Here is a 7,617-nt window from a genome sequence, read left to right as displayed (position 1 = left end):
GGCAGAATGACTTCTATTTATTGCAGTATATATAATCAGCACCCCCAAAACCTGTTTACTGTGTTATCATTTCATCTTTCCAGTGCCATCTTCCCTCTGCAAATCATAGCGCTGGACTAAATTCCATTAATATCCCGTGTTATCAGATCCTTTAGCTGGGACTCATTGCTCGCATTGAAAAAAAAAAGCTGTGAAAATTATAATTATTCATTTCACAAGAATATTAATTAGTAGATTCATCATGTTCTGAAAGTGTAGGGCATGTTAACACTCAGATGCTATGTGCTATGACCTGTAATTATCTGGGAGGTATTCAAAAGGGCAAGAGAAACGTTTGAGACACTCTTGTTGTGGATTGTGATGTATGAGGAGGTGCAAGTCCAGGATAAGGACTTCTAAAACCATTTTGTTTCTGAGCTTCACATAATTGATTGGTAATTGGAGTTCCTAGGCACAAGTTTCATGGGAGAGTGGCATGTTTAATGTTCCGTAGACATGTGATAGTGTATGCACAGAAATTTTTTATGTGTACACAAGTATATTTGGTATGTATATATAAGATCACATGCAAAAACCTCTAAAATTCTTACACACCTATGAGCATAAATATAGACAGGCACCTACTTGGTCTGTATAATGTTACTTTAATGTTTGTTTTCAGGCCTGATTTTTATTTTTTTGGATGGCCAATCAGTGTGCTCTTCCCTGGGGAAGACTACCATTCTCACTCAGCATTCCTTAGTTACCTGTAGTTCTTTATACAAGGCTGAGGCCCAGTGGGCTTTCTCCCCAGCCCCATCCCCATTAGCATATCTATAGTAGCTATCCTTGTTCAATTTATGCTTATGTAGTCATGTTTGTGACATTTTATGAGTGTAGCTTCTTACATTCTTAGGAGACATGATCTCACAGCAAATTTCACTATCTTCTGGCTTACAGTCTTTCCATCCTCTCTTCTTCAACATTCCTGGGCCTTAGGTATGATGTTCAAAGATATGAATTTCAAAGTTACTATATGATTAATTATTTGTGTCTGTTTCTCTATGTGTATGATCACATGAGGGCAGGTATCTGCAGAGGCTAGAGGCATTGTATCCCCCTGGAGCTGGGTTGATTAGTAATTTGGTATTGGTACTGCAAACTGAACTTGGGTCCTCAGCAAGAGTAATACATGCTTTTAATTGCTGAGTCATCATACCAGTACAATCTTAATCTCTTACATAAATTATCAGATAGTATATTTTATATATTCTATGTGTGTGTAGTGTGTGTGTGTAGTGTCTGTGTGTGTGTCTGTGTGTGTGTGTGTGTGTGTGTGTCTGTGTGTGTGTGTGTGTGTGTCTGTGTGTGTGTTTTGGCTATTTCTTTTGGTTTTGGTGGATGGTCACATAACTAATCTCATTAGATGTCTACTGGGGGTGACAGTAGGGTCAGGGTTAAGCAACAAAATAAATTGTGGTGGAGCCATAAAGGGCAGGATCTGATGCAGGCAAATGAACTGGCAGATGAGTGAATGGCAGCTCTAGATAGACAAATAGGCAGATGGGCAGATGACAATCCAAATAGACTGCTTAAATAGTGTGAATGAAGCAGAGCTGAAGTCCCTGAGAAAGCTGTGACTTTTTTGACTAACGACCTACCAGTTGGTTGGGTGACCAGTCAGTGGGCAAATTGTGATTGCCTCAGTGAGTATGCTCTCTTCACGGGGTCTGAGTGGAGAAGTTGAACAATTCCTTCAGGCTGGTATGTCTAGAAAGTTCTCAGGCCTGACTTTTCTGAATAGATTTTAATATATGCATACACTTGTAAAGTCTCAATTTACTTTGATTAATTTATAGGGCAACATAGTTTCTTTCCCCTGGAAGTAAGTTATTTATCAGTCTATAGTAGGTGGATGGTACTGGACAGACAAATGGAGCTGGTGGTGTGTCCGCCAAGTAGAAGACTCATTTTCTATCCTCACAATGCAGTCAAATGCTACTTGAAAGATTGAGACAAGGTAAAGCATAGTCTAAAAAGCTATTTTTTTTACAATATGTCATAACTTAGAGCAAGGCATAGCCTCCTCTCAACACTTGCTGTGCAAATTAGTTCAATATTGATATCATCCTCAGCACTGGGGTCTAAGCCAACCCCAAGTCATTGTCTTATGCTATGAGTTATAGTCTGAAAAGTGTCAAGGCATGTCAGAGTAAGGGACAATAGATAAATGGATACACAATGCCAGATGAGTGCAACCAAATATTCCCATATTATCATCTATACTGGAAGTAAGGCTGCAAGCACTCATGTCCCAGGTCATGGATGAGAGATTTATAGAAGTTGATTACCAATGAGCTCTTGGAGATCTTTATGTCACTCCTGGACTCAGTGTGCTTTTATATACATCTTCATGGTATATAAAAGGGAGAGCATTTGAGGACGATTATCACTACCAAACTTGAGCCTCATGTGTATGTACATGCACACACATGCCTGTGCATACCCCACATGTGCTCCCACAGACAAACATGTATACACACACACACACATATATATGAAAATGGAAAAAGAAAAATAATAATGATTTGTCCTGTCTCAATTTCCAAATATATAAGGATGTTCTAACTATGATTTGTGATCATTATGAAACTATGTCTTTACTGGAATTGTTAGGGTCATGTTTGACCCTAGCTATGCTAATAAGCTAGGCTTGGCCACAATCCCCAATAGGCCAATTGAGAGAATTAATAGTGAAAAGGAGAGAGAGAGAGAGAGAGAGAGAGAGAGAGAGAGAGAGAGAGAGAGAGAGAGAGAGAGAAAGAGAGAGATTGGATTGAATATGGCCACTTTGGGAGGAGGAACAAAGAGGGCTAGTGCTATGTGTGTGTGTGTGTTTGTGTGCAGATGTGGAGTACTGGAGCTTAAATCCATGTTCTTATGCATCCAAAGCATGTACTCCACCACTGAGCTACATCACCAGCAATTGCTTTAATAAATAGCTCCATCTTTGAGTCAGGATATTAGAATGTAACAGGTGTATATAACTAAGCAGTCTTAGTCAAAGTATAGTCGTATCTATTACCAAACTATCATTGCATTGTGTCCACTCTCTTCTGCAAGGTGGCCTGAGAATTTGTCACAAATCTGTGAAATATCTTCCTAGGAAATAAGTACTTCTATCTGACACCAAGCTCAGTCTCTTCTTTTTCTCAGCATAAGATTCCTAGAGAAATATCAATTTCTTAGGCTCTATGGTTTCATCAGTGTGATAGTCAAAGTGAGGGACACTTCCATGTCTTTATGGACACTTATTCCTTATTCTTCATATCCTTATTCCTGCCTGGGTTGTTATAATTGCTATAGATCATGAATATAACCTATGATGATATAGTTGCCACTACTTTCAGCTTCATCCCAAGTTGTTGGTTTCATGCCCATTCGTGAGTCAGTGAGCTGAGCTGAGTCACCTGATAGGTGCTTAGGAGAGGTAAGACTTCCTCACAGCTGCCAATCAGATAAGAAGCATTCCAGCCAGCCCAAGATTCCAGGTCATATTTAAATTGAGCAAGGAATGCCAGAATGTCACATTTTTATATTAAGATGTAAAAAGAAATTTTAACCAGTACCCCGGAGCTCTTGTCTCTAGCTGCATATGTATGGAAAGATGGCCTAGTCGGCCATCACTGGAAAGAGAGGCCCATTGGACTTGCAAACTTTATATGCCCCAATATAGGGGAATGCCAGGGCCAAAAGAATGGGAATGGGTGGGTAGGGAAGTGGGGGGCGCTATGGGGGACTTTTGGGATAGCATTGGAAATGTAATTGAGGAAAATATGTAATAAAAATATTAAAAATTAAAAAAACAAAACAAAACAAAAAGTTATTCTAGATACCACAAAGAACCATTAGTAAATGCTTGTAATACCATTAAAAAATAGCTGGTCTTATCGTGACTAATGATTCTCTACAACAGACTGAGACTTTCTTTTTCAAAGACATTTAAGATACAGGGTTTGCATGGAGTTTTATTAGATATCTAAAGGCATGGAGCACTTGAGGTATGTGGAGACTCACTCTGCCAAAGAATGGTGCCTATTTTGAATTTTGCAATCTTCTTTTCCTTTAGATTGAGTTTTCATTTCAGTTTTGTTGCCCAATAAATCATCAGCCAAGTGGAAAGAATATTGGATTTAATGTTCTAATAGTCAAGTTCAGAGCTTGTCGTTCAAAATAATAATTAGATCTACCCTCACAGAGTATGTGTGACAAGAATAACAAATACTTACAGAGGCCTACACCAAATTTTAAGTAACTTCATGTCTTAATTCATTCAGTCCTTAAAGCCCCTGCAATTTAGATGCTAGTATGATCATCCTGAGAGATTTGAGGTTTGGCAAAGAAGAACGCTAAGTTCACCCAGAAAGTGCTGGGATATAGATTTAGGATGCAGCTCATGTCTATATCAGTTCAATTTTCTTTAGAATAAATGAATAAAAACATCCATTAAAGTAATTGCCAGTGATGTTGCTCAGTGGTGGGATACATGCTTTGTATGCATAAGACCATGGATTCAAGCTCCATGACTACACATGTGCACACAGACAAACACACATATAACACACTCACTCACACACACACACACACACACACACACACACACACACACACACACACATTGCTGAGTATCATAAACACTTGGCCCTAAAGTCAAATCATTAACTCAAATCCTTACTTTTAGATATTCAAATTTTCCTAGGGTTTCTCATTTTCTTCCTTAATATGAATTCATATGCCACAAAGGTGAAAGGCCACATTTTATAGTCACCCTAGGAGATAGAAGTAAATCTCAGTAAATGATAGTGGAAAAGTCTAGAAAAAAAATTTTTTTTTCTTATTTTTTCGAGACAGGGTTTCTCTGTGTAGCCCTGGCTGTCCTGGAACTCACTTTGTAGACCAGGCTGGCCTGGAACTCAGAAATCCACCTGCCTCTGCCTCCCGAGTGCTGGTAGTCTAGAAAATTTAATGTATGTGTTATGGCAGAGAGTTGGCTAGTGTGGTTTGTGACCACTGTTCCTCCCCCACTACTCTTTTTTCTGAGGTTATAGTTGCTTCCATAAGACACTTGACACCACTTTACCTGTAGGCATCTCTTTTCTGGCTGATTGATTGTTTAGCACATGGGGTCAGAAACTGAGTAAGATTGGAAATAGTTCTTCCCCAGCCTTGTGCATGGCACCTTCCAGCACTCTGAAGATTAGCCTACAGAAAGAAATGTTTGATCTCAATTCCAGCATGTCTTATCTCTTGCATTAAAAGCATATCCTGTCTTCAGTTAGAATTTTACCATTTTGCACTGGTGGGGAACAAGCCTCGGAGGGCATTGTCTGTATTTTTTAAATCCCTAAAGTGCTTCCCTGACTAACAATTTGTGAAGGGTAGCCCACTAACCCACTCACTCACTCATACCTGGCACTGGTCTTTCTATTTAATAACCTACAACTTCTGAGACTGCATGAATAACTACAAAAGGATAAAATAATACAAAACAATAGGGGACTTTATTCCAAACATGGAAAGAAATTAGACTAAAAATATAATAAAAGCAGATGCAAGCATACAAGGTAGATGGAACTACCATTCTAAGTTTCTTCTAGCTAAAGAAAAAGGTTTGAGGTTCAGAAAACCATGAGATACACCTTTAAAAAAAACAAATATACTTTCTTGAACAATTTTTCATAATTCTGGAAAACATTACTAAGTCTCTTAAGGCATATGATATTCCAAGAAATTATTTCAATCAAATAAGATTATAGTTCAGTATTATCACCGACTCTTGCTTAGTAAAATCTACCAATACTTCCTTACTGATAGGTAGCTAGCTACCAAATGGCTCCTCACCTACCCTTTCTGCTGTGCCCTCATCCACTCTATGAGAATCCTAATCAACTAGCACCTATGGATGGACCATGTCACAGAAGACTGGATGGCCAGCGGCATCTGTGTAAGAATTTGTAGATTGTTCATTGTGATTGGCCTGTGCTATGCCTAGCTAGTTGTCAGATCAGTTGCCTAGCAACCTCAGCTTCAAAATGAGACTTAGATAATCCTTCTCTATTTTTCATTTCAACCTAACCAGGGAGTTTGAATCCAACCTGGCTACATGAGTCTTTGACTAAATCAACAACATTGAATGAATAGTCAGATGTTGAGTTTTCATGTGTTTTCTCTGATGTTTATCTGAACCGACTTAGTGTTTTATCACTAATGCACAATTTGCTAAAAGCAAATGTAGAACTGGTAAGATGGATCTGTAGGTAAAGGTGCCTTCTGGGGAGCCTGACCATCTGCATTCAATTCTCTGGACCCACAAGGCAGAGAGCTACTCTGACCTCCATACATGCCAGGGCAAGCATGCAACACACATGCCCATGCACAAGCATAAATGCATGTGCACATGCACACAATAAATGAATCACACAAATAAATATATAAATACATAAAGTATAATCAAATTTAGGAACATATTTAGAAGGATCAAAACCTTTTAGATGAATAGATTCTGGCTCATTACCTTGGCAATAATCTGAATAAACCATTTATCACATTCAAAACTTTAAGTGAGAATTGATATCAAGATGTTTATGATTTTTAACTATGAACAGAGAGCAACTATTCTGTGTCATTAACTGAGGCAGATCTATAGATGTTGATAATGTGCCAGGTTGAAGAGAAGCATAAGGAAGTCAGTCAGAATAGCTAGCTGTTCTGAGGTGACAGAAGGCTTTAACTCACAAAACAGTTCCAGGTCCATGCCAAATGGAAAACATGGATCCCAAAGTCCATGTTTATATCTCATATAATACATACACACACACACACACACACACACACACACACACACACACACACGGCCATGTTCTACAACCTCACAAAATGAGCAGAGTGTGTACTAAGTTTCTTGGTGCTCGTTTGTTTCTTTCATCTTAAGTAGACTTTAATGGATTAGAGTTATGAAGGAGCTAAAATGTTCATTTTTAGTATACATTTTAGTGTACATTTTAAAATGTAGGGTTTAGGGTATTGTCCCATGTAATTACCTGAGGAGCTCATACTCATTGCAGTGTATAATTCCTTCAATGCTTCCTCAAAGTATGTTTTTCTTACTCAGATTCTCTCTGCCTACAAATATGGTCCAAGGATAGTTGCAGGTTAGCTTTCTGTATTCTAATTTCCCTATCAATAAGATTGCCAATAATTTCATTTTGGTGACTGTCTCATTCTCTAACATAAATTTTATGATACAGATTCATATTATGCTTCACTTTTCTTTGATATACAGGGTTCAATTTATACTTACCTGACTTTGTCCAGAGGCAGGACCAATGGACTATTACAAAAATACAATTCATGTAATTGTTAATGAATGCTAGAATTTATTCCACTTGTAAACTAACAGCTTTGAGAGTGATGCTGATGGAGACGTTGTTTATAAACCTTTGTGTAAATATATTTCACGGTTTGGGATTTCAGTGTAGCATATTTGCTTGGAAATAATAGAGAAGTTGGAACATTACAGAGAACCAATTTTCTCTTCAGCTCAAGCCTCATAAAGTTCACTTCTTACATAACTAAGAA

The sequence above is a fragment of the Mus caroli genome, unplaced genomic scaffold (genome assembly GCF_978045245.1).
Source record: "Mus caroli unplaced genomic scaffold, Mus_caroli_1 scaffold_1, whole genome shotgun sequence".
Taxonomy (NCBI): Eukaryota; Metazoa; Chordata; class Mammalia; order Rodentia; family Muridae; genus Mus; species Mus caroli.
This window is presented reverse-complemented; position numbering follows the sequence as displayed.